Source organism: Stenella coeruleoalba (genome assembly GCF_951394435.1).
Source record: "Stenella coeruleoalba genome assembly, chromosome: 21".
Lineage (NCBI taxonomy): Eukaryota > Metazoa > Chordata > Mammalia > Artiodactyla > Delphinidae > Stenella > Stenella coeruleoalba.
The window spans coordinates 6337580-6349530 of NC_137167.1; the positions used below are offsets into that span (position 1 = coordinate 6337580).

The 11951-nt window shown below is 48.1% G+C and overlaps 1 protein-coding gene and 1 long non-coding RNA gene across 6 annotated transcripts in view; one reads left to right on the forward strand and one right to left on the reverse strand.

Annotated features, from left to right (window-relative positions):
• Positions 1 to 5055, reverse strand: part of PLEKHA2 (pleckstrin homology domain containing A2) — a 56668-nt gene extending 51613 nt beyond the window's left edge. Inside the window, exon 1 of one of the 5 annotated variants that reach the window (XM_079909200.1) lies at positions 4914 to 5055. The gene's annotated coding sequence lies outside the window, so the exon portion shown is untranslated. Of the gene's footprint in view, positions 1 to 423; positions 442 to 2523; positions 2755 to 4091; positions 4279 to 4537; positions 4672 to 4913 lie in introns of those variants that run through there. The other 4 variants (XM_079909199.1, XM_079909202.1, XM_079909201.1 and 1 more) reach the window with 4 other exon arrangements.
• Positions 5056 to 7850: 2795 nt separating this feature from the next.
• Positions 7851 to 11625, forward strand: LOC307179676. Its single transcript, XR_013825503.1, has 3 exons — positions 7851 to 8701; positions 10439 to 10558; positions 11357 to 11625. It is a non-coding gene; the product is annotated as an uncharacterized lncRNA (long non-coding RNA).
• Positions 11626 to 11951: the final 326 nt, after the last annotated feature.

Genomic DNA, 11951 nt, shown 5'->3' on the forward strand with positions numbered 1-11951 from the left:
AACATAGGGGGGCGGGCAGGGATGCAGTGAATACATCTGCTATCTTGTCATCCTCGAGGGTAGAAGCTGGGGACAGTAGCATCAGTGGTAAGTGAGAGACATACCAACGGGAAATTGCTAAATTTCTACAGGAGAAAGTTAATCGGGAAATGACATCAGAGGTCTCAGAGAGGACTGTAATAAGCAGACAGGAACTGGGGTGTGGAGGTTAGAAAACGTATGGGCCATGCGAACAGAGAGTTCGCCTATGTTTCCATCTCCCACCTACATAAGGGTGCATTGCAGAGGGCCCACGAATGCCCAGGGCCCAGTAAAAACACAAGAATGACAACAACAAAACGCAAGTGTGGCTATCTCAGAACACAGCTCTGAGACTGGGCCAAAGACTCTAACTTCCAAAATGTGGGAACATCTATTTCCTACCGTTATAACATCATTGCATTCTGAAGCTGTCATAAGAGCACATTCCAAATAGTCTGAGGCCGGAGAATAATGTGAGAGAGAAGAGAATGTACTGAGAACACATTCCCAGCGGAAGAGCAGGCTGAGGAATGCAGACATCCACAGGAATGGGGAGGGTAAGAGAAGGTGCCCGACGTCCCCTGGACCCAAGAACTCTCAATGGAGGACAAGAGACACTCGAGGAATTTTTTAAGGGAAAAAAATACTGGGGAAACGGCAGGAACGACTGACTACTGATACCACTCCAACAAAGATGCCAAAAACAGCAAAATGTTTTAAACTCTCATGACCTCTCTGAACAGCAGCCTCATCTATGTTCAGAGAAAATGTGGTTGTTAGAGCTGGTACGAAACAAAGGCCTGCCCTTGACTCAAGGCTCCTGAGACCACCTCCCCCCAGAGAGTTCACCAGCACAGGGACCAGCCCCAGGGGTTATAAATAGCCTATAAAAACTGAGATCTCCCACTTTCAGAATCCAGTTACTAGGCTCTGCGATTCAGTTTCACTGTAGGCCTTCTTACTGGTAGCAGCACAGCAGCTTGGTCCTCATTTAAAAGTTGGACCTTCTCACCCACTAAAACCTGGGCAGTAGGAGAAGGAAAAGAAAGCATCCTTATTTCTCCTACGTACTAGCCTCTTGCAAAGTGCTGGGGGAAAGTCTAAAGGGCCTAAGCCTGCCTGTCTAAAGGCACTGTGCTCCCGTCTCTGGATGTAGGGACGGAGGAGGGGCCAGGTGTGGCACAGAGCACGTGCAGGTGACAAGGATGGGTCTGAGAGCATCTGACAAAACTCTTGCAAGAACGTGACCATTGAAGAGGGCGAGCTGATTTCAGTGACCCACCGCTGTGCTGGAGTGAAGTGAAAGAGCATGGGTTTTAGAGTCAGACAGACTCTACTAAACTCTTCAGGGCCTATTTCCTCATTTGCGAAATGGAGAGAATCGCTGTACCTACTTCAAAGGCTGCTGTGTGCATTAAACGAAATAATGTGTGAAAAGTGCTTAAGAGGAGGTCTGGCAAAGACTAAGCACTGTGTAACTGTTGTTGTTAAGATGTGTGCGTGTGTAGTGTCTAACAAGTAGTACATGACCCCCACCGCTAGGTAAAACAGGGCAGGCAGCTGCCAGGCCGTCTCCACCCCTCAAATATCAATAAGTAAATCCCACTGGGAAGGCAGTGATGCTGGAATCCCTCACAAGGAAAGGCACAAGCTGCCCTCACTCTTCCGTCTACTCCAAGAACCATCATATTTCTCAAAAATTCTCCAAAAGGTTAAAAAAAAACAGTCCAAGAGATCCACCGACTCCATCTCGGCCAGGCCACCCTGAAAGTTAACAGAACCAGGCCTGCGATCAGAAGCCAAGGAAGGGTCTCTGGAGCCACCTCCTGCTTGGCCCGTGGGAGAATCACAGCAGCAGAGATCCGCTCCGCAAATGGATGGCCAAAAGGGAGTCCCAGCTGATGGGAGGGCGAGCCCTTGCCTTTGCACTTTAACCCCAGTGTTTCTCAGGGAGAAGGGGACCTCCCTTTTTATCTCAGCTGGCCGGGCAGAAAGGCAGCCCAAGGTTCGGAGTAAAGGTCAACGGGGCCTTCCAATTACTGTCCCACTACAGCAACCACAGACCTGTGCAGAACGGGAAGCAAGGGACCCCATCCCTCCCACCCCCCAACCGCCCTATCTCCCTGCCCTGGCCAATTCCCTGGCTCAATGATGGGCTTATATCAGGCAGGGCTAGGATTCTGCTCTTGCCATAGACTGTCACACTATACTATTTGCTCTGCTTCCTTCCTTTCCAAAGCCTAACAGATTGGATTGCCGGAGTCCTCTCCAGCTCACTAAGACACGTGGAAAACTGAAAGTAAGGCAGCGGTGGGAAGAGGGAAGAGGCCGAGCCGTGCAACGCCCCAGCACCCAGATCATCTTTTCCAAGCTCCACGACTATCTCGGCCAAAATAACTACTTACTACAGTTTCAGGGAAACAGAAGAGATATTTACTGCACTGGGGCCACAGCAAGATCTAATTTGAGGCGTTCCAGCCTTTTAACAGGGGCATCACCCACCTGCCCACCTGCCCCATGAAGAAGACCGGAGATCAATGAAGCGCCAGCTGGATGCACATCCGGAGATCGAGGCCCTGCTGCTCCCGGCTCCCTAGTGATCCGGCACTTTCAGCAAATACCAGGCAAGCCAGCAGGAGGGCTGCTCGGAGGGGCGTGGCTGGCTGATGGGGCTGATGACTCTCCCTTCCCATTTTTGCAGAATCTCTCCATAAGTAGGCACCGACCAAAATCTGCATGTCTCCAGGATTTATTTTAACCTCGGGGGAAAACACCAAGCTGAATTACGGTTCAGCACACTACGATGACACGATGGGATTTGCAGGCCCTACTTCCTTATACAGAAGAGAGAAGCAAGCACCAACGACGAGGGAAAAGCAGCACTGCAAACGCTCCACCAAAGGGCAGGTGGTTCCCCAATCCGTACCTAGGTGATTACCCATCTGTGAAGTGAGCGAGGCTCCCATCAGCAGGAGTGCCACAGGCACTTTGTCAAAAGCGGGCCTTACAAGGAGGGCGAAGGATACTTAGGTCCAAAGGCAACACCCAAGGGAAGCCCTCATGAACCAGCTCAGACGAGCTTGAGGCACCACCACATTGCTCTCTTCTCTTCCATTTGGATAGGGGCAAACAATTCATGCGCTTGCAGTCACTCACTCATTCATTCAAGAAACGTTTACTTAGCACCTAGTAGATGTCACACACCAGGCTGGCCACAGAGTCTAGACTGCAAGCTATGGCAAAAGTCACCTGCGTTCAAGTGGCACACGATGGTGAAGGCTAATATATGAAAGGATGAGAAGGCTGTTAAAGTTTCCTCTGGCTCCTCAAAGCATGCTGGATCTCTATTTTAGCAACTGCATTGTGTCCTAGGCCCTGGTGTACCGCCTGTGTCCTGCATCAGATGGTAAAATCCCTGAAGACAGAGGCTACATTTTGTTCATCACTGCCTTTCGTGTCTTAATTACCCAATAAATGTCAGCTGAATGCAACTGAAATAGAAAACACTTCGATTCTTTCAAGATCTTTGGCTTTACTGTTTCTGAAGGCTTTGCCACCAAACAGAAAAATGATGAAGCTCCAGAATGGAGGAAAAAGGGGATTGACTTAGATATATTAAGAAAACAGGGGCTTCCCTGGTGGCGCAGTGGTTGGGAGTCCGCCTGCCGATGCAGGGGACACGGGTTCGTGCCCCGGTCCGGGAAGATCCCACGTGCCGCGGAGCGTCTGGGCCCGTGAGCCATGGCCGCTGAGCCTGTGCGTCCGGAGCCTGTGCTCCGCAACGGGAGAGGCCCGCGTACCGCAAAAAGAAAATTAAAAAAAAAAAAAAAAAAAGAAAACAGAAGTACAATTTTGGAACTTCAGCCCAAGTGCAACCACCACTCAGCGGACCGAGATGCCTCGGGGGTGTCACCGCTGGCGTCCCGGTAGAATGCCTGTCCCCTCCCCTTCTCTCCCCGTCCCTTACTCTCCTCTGAAAATCCCCATCTGGAGTCCTAAAGAAAGACGGGGCGGGTGGCGGGAGAAGGAGTTAGAAGGGGAAGATCCACCAAGTAGCAAGGAAACCTTACAGCGAGAGGCTGGGGGTTCAGGGCTGGCCTGGGGAGGAGATGGGTCCGCCCCCAGTGAGGTGGCCCTGCCGCGCCTCCTCTCACACTTTTCGTTCCTACAAGGCCTCTCTTTTCCCTTTCCTCTTTTTTTTTTTTTTTTAATTCGATGAAACAGCAGTCTTCAGAACTGGAGCAGAAGAGGGAAGCGGGTAAGGTGAGGAAGAAGTTCGTGAGACAGACAGCTCCCCTCGAGTGCTTTCCCGACCTGACACCAAATCTGCATTTTAGTACAGTTTCCTTTAAGTCACCCCAGAGTCCGTAGTTCCAGAAGCCCGAGGGGCCCGGGCTGGACCCAGAGGGAAGGGGGGTCTCTCCCTCGGGAGGCTTCTAGGCCTGCCACGGAATAAGGTAATAGGGGAAGAGAAAGATGAGTCTCCACGGCCCCATCCGTGCCCCCAGGGACTTGCCTGCACGTTCTCTGCTCGTCTCCCCTACCCGCTGCCCGGGAAGTCGTGGCCAAGCCGGGGCCCCAGCGCCAGAACCCGCGGAGAAGTTTCGCCGCTGCAAACGTGAGAAAACGCAGCTCCGCAGAACACCCGCCCCCACCCTGCCCGCGGCCCCACCCCGCAGCCCGATCCCTGGCGGCGGCGACCTTGGACACCCCGGGCGCTCCCGAGGGCCGGAGGAGGGGCTGCCCTGCGGGCTCGCCGGGGGCCACCGGAGGCGGCCGGGGGACGGCGGCGACCTCCCCTCGGCCCGCAGGGGGGCGCTCCCCCCCCCCCGCCCGCCCGCCCGCCCCTCGGCGCCGCGCCGCTCCCGGGCCCGCGCGGGCGCCCCACTTACCCCGCCGCGCAGGGCCGGGGCTCGGGCAGGGTGCGTGGGTTACATCGGGCTGGGAAGCGCCTCTGGGGCCCCGCGGGCCGTCGCTCTCGGGGGATGTCTGTCGCCGCCAAACTCTCGGGGTCTCTCGCGCCTCTCGCTCCTCTCCCCCTCCCCTCCCCTCCTCCCTCCCCTCCTCCCTCCCTCCTTCTCTCTTGTCCTTCGGCTCTTTTTTCCGGGTTAATTACGTTTCGCATTAAAGCAAAACCCAGCCCCGGATGTGAGTACAATGCTCCGCCGAGCCCGCCGGGGGCGGAGAGGGGTGCCGGGGCGCCGCGGGCTGGGAGGGGGCGCGGCCGGGCGCGCGGGCTGCGCGGACTCGGCGGGGGCGGGGCGCCCGGAGGCGGCCCCAGAGGCTGCGCGCCGGGACCACCTCGGCCGCGCAGGGGGAGGCCCTGCTTCCGACGCCGGCCCCGGGCAGCAGGTGTCCGAGTGGGAAAGGGGCCCGGGGATGAGGGCATCCTAGAAACAGGGAGACGAGCCGGCCCGCGGGCTCACTCTTTACCCCGTGTATTCTTCCCAAAGCACGCACCTCCTCCCCCAGCCCGCTCCAGCGACTTCAGCCGGGCCTTCCCCGGACCCAGAGCCTTCAGCCATCGGGGTTTAGGGTTAGCGTCGAAGGAAGCATCTCAGATTCTCCCGGGTTGTCATGCATGTGCCCCAGGAGCCCAAGGGGGTCGTAAGTTCTAACGGCTGTATAGGGACTTTTTCAGAGCGTGGCGCAAAGACGCCTTTCCAGCCCTCGGAGCGGGAGGGAGCTCTGGGGGAAAATGGGAAACAGACAAGCAGCAGGTATTAAGTAATATTGCCAAGAGGAACCGAAGAGAACTGTCGGGTGCCGGTGCAGCCTCTGCGTTACCGCATTTGATCCACGCTGCAACCCAATGGGTATCAATCCCCTTCACGATGAGGAAACCGAGACTCAGAGACGTTAAGGAATTTGCCCTGGGTCCCACAGTTATCAATGGCTCGTCTGTCAGGTTCTGATGCCGGCCTCGCACGTGAGGAGATAGATATTTCAATGTACATGCAGCCAGGCACATAACATTCGAAACACAGAAACGTAGTGGATTGACCCTGGGATGGAGGACCGACCGGGAGCTGCGATTCCTGGGGATTTTGGTGCAAATATAGTTGATAAGGTCGAGTCCTAGTTACAAGGCTTTGACGCAGGGGAGGGCCGAAGAAGACCCTTGAGGCTAGATGGGCGGGATTGCGGGAAAGGCGGGTCCACGTCCCAGTGTTGGAAGGGGAAAGGCAGACTGTTAAAAAGTCTCCAGGACCTGAGGCAGCAAAGCCTGGGGGAAGGGGGGCCCCAGCCAGACGAGCTGGGAGGAAGGTAGGACCACGCTCAGCACACACCCCGAAAGCACTAGTGATGAAACCACACGTTTCCTCTTCCATTTTGATTGCCAAAGCAAAAATGAACCGACCTGCTCTCTCAGGTGTGAAAAAAGACTGTTTGCTTTAGAACATTTTGCTTTGAATGAGGAAGGAAAGGGGGACACAAGAAAAAAAGCATTTCCTTTGAAATAAATACATCAACGTCAATTTTTTTTTTCTATCTGCTCATGAAGATTTTTGCCACTCACATAAATTTCAGGCAGAGCATATACTCTGGAACCAGATGGCCTGGGTTTGAATCCCAGCTGTGGTGCTTATTAGCTTTGATCCCAGAGCAAGTGACAACTTTTCTGTGCCTTATTTTCTACATCTGGATGCTTACAAAGAGTGAATGAGCTAACATTTGTAGAGTGTTTGGATTACTGCCAAACGTGAAGTAGGTGCTATGTAAATGTTTTTGAATTTAAAAATTAGATTATGGTTTTCAGGGTGAAATGGAACAAAATTCCATCCAGCTCCCAGTAAATCCAACTGGAACGGATGGTTTCCAGTATGAGCCATGAGGTAAAAAGTCTCAGATTCCATGGTACGGTTCATATTAAAACCCATAAAACTCTAGTCCCTGTGGGGCCTGCCTGAGTTACTCAGTCACAGAGCCACAACTATTTCCTGAGCACTACTGTATTGGATGCCTGGGAGGCAAAGCTCGGCGAGAGGATGCAAGTGTTACTAGGAGGTTGACGCAGCCTTGTATCCCTCCTGGAAATGCCATGAAAATGGCACAGAGTGACAAAGTACTACCAACTTTTAGAGGAACAAGACGTGTGTGTGCGCGCACGCGCATATGTTTGGGAGGGGTCCTCGAGAAAGAAGTAGTGAATTTTGAAATGGGCCTGAGAAGATGGGGACAATTTGACTCCAGTGTTGGGCTGGGGTGGGGGTGGGGGTCATCGGTGCACTTTGGATGATGCTTGTACTTCACTGGGATCCCCGTTTACTGCCACATTTATCGCTAGCCAGGACCTGGCCCCAGTTAGATTACAGTTTCTTCTCTGACTCCTGTATTTCCACTGTTTCCTCAGAGGTCTCCTGCCACCCCCTCCCATAGTGGCACAGAGTGTCAATTGAGTCTGAGCCCTGCTGTGGTCCTTTTGCCATCCTCGACACATTTTGAAAGTATTTACATTGACTGATTTTATGCATTCATTTTTTTCAGTGCAATAAACAGCCCGGATGTCTGAAAATGTGACTCCGCCTATTGGGAAAGGAATGTCAAAAAAGGCCTTTCACATCAGCTATCTCAGTCCCCTGTTGTATCAGTGCAAGATGAGGTTCAACAATTTGCTGAAGGTTTTGCAGCTGGTTAGTGGCAGAGGTGTTTCTGGAACCCAGGGTTGACTACCCCCAGAATCTTCTAGTATTGATGTGGGAACCTTTCCATGAAGATGGAGACTACTGGTCCAGAACCTAAGAATTTAAACAGAGAGCCTTATACTCTATACCCATTTATGCACTTTTCTATTCATTTTCAGTGTTCATGGCTGGGTAACTAGATGCCCTAACGACCTTCAGTGGTGAGCCAGGGCACCCTCTGGGGAACCACATTGTGCTCTGTCCTTAGAGACACCCATTATGGAAGGTACCAGGCTGAAGCTGGGGCCGGGTAGTTCCGTTGGGGGAAGTGTGGGACTGAAGAGGCCAAGGTCAGTGGTTGATCCTGGTTCAGGCCAGTTAATTTCGCACAAAGATGAATTGCTCCAAGGCCATCACACTTCTAGTGCTAGCTGGTCATTTTATAAAGAGTTGTTGTTGGTTTCAATAGCAAAGTACCATCCATTTCTAGAAAGATTACTCAAACTACTATTGTTCTATTCAGTCCTATTCATTCAGCAAACAATGATCTGAACCTAGTAACTATTTTTCCTCCCATATATCTTGTACTTACTTATTTTCCAGGTACTTACTAAATGTTAATTGCTTTACCTGTATTGTCTCATTTAAGTCTTACAACACTGGGAGTAAGGTGCTACCATTTCCCCATTTTATAGATGAGATGACTAAAACATGGAGACCAAGCCTAGTTACAAGCCTGTGCAGTCTGACGCCAGAGCTGGCCCCCTCTTAACCACCAAGTTTGTGAAGGATTCAGGAAGACCTAAAACAAGACTCTTTCCCTCCACATTTTCGATAATTATCATCATTTAGAATCTCCTTTCCTTTTCAGCTAGCAATTTCATGTCCAAAGATTTGTCCTACAGAAAGTCATCCAGAGATATATATAGTATAGACGGAGTGTATGTTTCTGTGTATATACGAAGTGTATATCTGGAATATATATACACATTTGCTGCAGCATAATAGTGAAATTTGGAAATCACTGTCATTCTCATCAGCAAGGGATTGACCAGGTAAATACCATTAATGCCATATAATCTTATACTATGCAGCTGTTAAAAAAGAATGAAAAATACTATATGAAATTTTTTCTCTATGAAAAAATACTAAATAAGTAGGACTAAAAAAGGTACAAAGGTGCCTGTATAATACAATCCCATTTCTGTAAATAAAAACCGTACATATTTATTACATGAAAAAAAGTCTAAAAGACTATATTCCAAGCTGTTAGCCACAGTTCTCTTAGGGCATGGGAAGAGGGACTATAATGACGAATCTCACTTTCTAAGAGATGTATTTCTGTAATGTGTTATTTTTTGCAATAAGCCTGCATACATTTGCTTATCAAAGAAGAACAATAATGATTTAAAATTATAGTGAAAGATTTTAAAGTTCTATGAGAAAGCATATTGCACCCCTCAAGAATCCCATCATTTAGTTGGGAGGGAATGTAACAAAAAGAAAGAAAAGCCAGAAACTAATACAAGCAGGGACAAGAGGAAAGAGAAAATTTTGTGGGAAAAAAACAACCAGCTGGGGTTGAGAGGTGCAGGAGAAAATGTATGAAGGAGATAGCACTTTGGAAGAACCTTGAAGGTGTAGATAGTGTAAAATGTGGAAGGTGGAGAGGGGCATGAGAATAAATGGGTTCCAGATAAAGTGACTGGTTCTGTGCAGCTGGAGCATGGTGGAAGCAGGGAGGATGAAGAAAGGATTTTCATGGGGACCAAAACAGGGAAGAAAGGTTGCTGGAGGGTCTTTATTGCTAAGCAAATGAGTTTTACTTTATTACTTTAGGCTTTAAGAGCCACTGGAGGTTTTTGAACAAGGAAGTGACACTATTAGAAGTAAATAAGCAGCAATTTCGTAGTTCATGACTGCATGGTAACTGGTCTCTTAACACCAAGCTGCCACCGGGATGTGACTCCTGACTCTGTTCCTAATTAACTCTGTAGCCATGGACCAGTTACTCTGCTTCTCTGTATTTCTATAAAATGGAGAAGGTGGTGATAACAGATAACTTATCTCATACCATTGTTGTTGAGACTGAGTTAATGTTTTTAGGGCACATGGTAATTGCTGAGAATGTCTGTTAAACTTTAACAATCAGCTTCATACCTTTGAATTAAAATCTTTGCATTTCATTTTGAAACTTTTATTACAAAGAGCTAACATTACACGACAAATTATTAACTATTCTTTCTTCACACTTTCACAGGTTTATAGATCATTAATCCCATTTTACAGGTGGAAGACTTTAGGTTTTTAAGGAGAGATACAGTCTCAGAATCACATAGCAAGACATGAGTTGTGAGTCCTGGTTCAGTGATCCCTGCCCAACACCCAAGGTTATCGCTTAGCTCCAATTCTCAGAGCCTTGAGAATAGGAAAAATAGAAAAACATTGACAATTTCTGTTTATAGGATAAGGGAAACAGCAGTAAGGGACAGTAATAAAATAAAATCAAAAACGAGAAAACTTTGGTGAAATACCTGGAAGTGTGTATATAAAATCAAATTTATAATATATATATATATACATATATATATATGTATATATATCTGGTGAATTATGCTACTTCCAAAATAAAAGTCATATGTTGAAGACCTAACTTCCAATCTGACTGCATTTGGAGGTAGAGCTTTTAGGAGGTAATTAAGGTTGAATGAGTTTATAAGGGTGAGGTCCTAATCCGATAGGATTGATGGCCATATAAGAAGAGGAAGAGATCTCTCTCCCTGTCTCCACAGCACCAAGAAAAAGCCGTGTGAACACACAGCAAGAAGGCAGCCGTCTGCAGTCCTAGAAGAGAGCTCTCACCAGAGCGCAACCATGCTGGCAACCCCATCCCGGACTCCAGCCTCCAGACTGTGAGAAAATAAATTTCTGTTGTTTAAGCCACCCACTCTATAGTACTTTTTATACTCATACATATATATAGACATTACATATGTACACATGCCAAAATTACTTCCCTGTGACAAAGTTTGGAAAACATTGCCATACTGCTAAATCTGATACTAATATAAACTTCAAAATGAAGTGCCCATCCAGTCCCCAGAAATAAGAGTCTCCTGGCTAAATGCACCATTCCTATTGATTCATGCTGATGATATTGTTTTTCCGTCAGTTTGAACAAGGGCAGTGCATGGCTTGGAATCCTGCATCCCCAGTGATGCCCTGTGATTACAAGGGAAGAACTGGGCCTGTGGAATCAGAGAGAGAGAATGAATAGATAGATACCTTAGGTTTGGATCCTTGACCTTGCTTTCGTACTAAATTTTATTTTTGACCTTGCTTTCGTACTAAACTTTATTTTTGCTTAGACTAGTTTCATAATTCATTTCCTCAGCACCGAGCCTACATAGGGGCTACGATTAGAAAATACTGGGGGTGAATATAGTTAAAGTTGGCAACTGGAATAAACTATCTGGTTTATTCCAAGAGATGCCTATGGTGGTCAGTGAAGTGGGTTGGCTGTTACTTCAGTGGTTCACAACACAAGCTGGTGATTACAAAACAAAGAAAATCAAACAGGGTATTTGAACAGATGGATTTATGTCCTTCCATTATTTTGTCAATAGGAAATATATGCACACTATACAAAGTTCAAAAGGTACAAAAGAGGAAGAGTGAACAAATATTTTATTTTTAAAAATTCTTTCTAGGGGCTTCCCTGGTGGTGCAGTGGTTAAGAATCCACCTGCCAATGCAGGGGACATGGGTTCGAGCCCTGGTCCGGGAAGATCCCACATGCTGCAGAGCAACTAAGCCCGTGTGCCACAACTACTGAGCCTGCGTGCCACAACTACTGAAGCCTACGCGCCTAGAGCCCATGCTCCGCAACAAGAGAAGCCACCGCAATGAGAAGCCCGTGCTCTGCAACGAAGAGTAGTCCCCGCTCACCACAACTAGAGAAAGCCCAAGCACTGCAGTGAAGACCCAATGCAGCCAAAAATAAAATAAATAAATGTATAGAAAGAATCCTTTCTATTTCTGAATTTTCCAAGTATTCTTCAATAAGCATGTATTATTTTATGATTATAGGAAAAAAGTTAGCTTTATAAGCAAATAACTAGTTTTTAATTTAAAAGTACCTCAGAGATCTCACAGCTGCTTTGTGATTTAAAAAAAAAGCAACAACATACCACTAACTTTATCTTCAACTTAAAAATAATTGTGTCTTTGATATATTTTTCAAGAAATTTTAGCCAACTTTATATCCATTCATGTTAAAATTCCTGCCACTGGAAAAGATATACA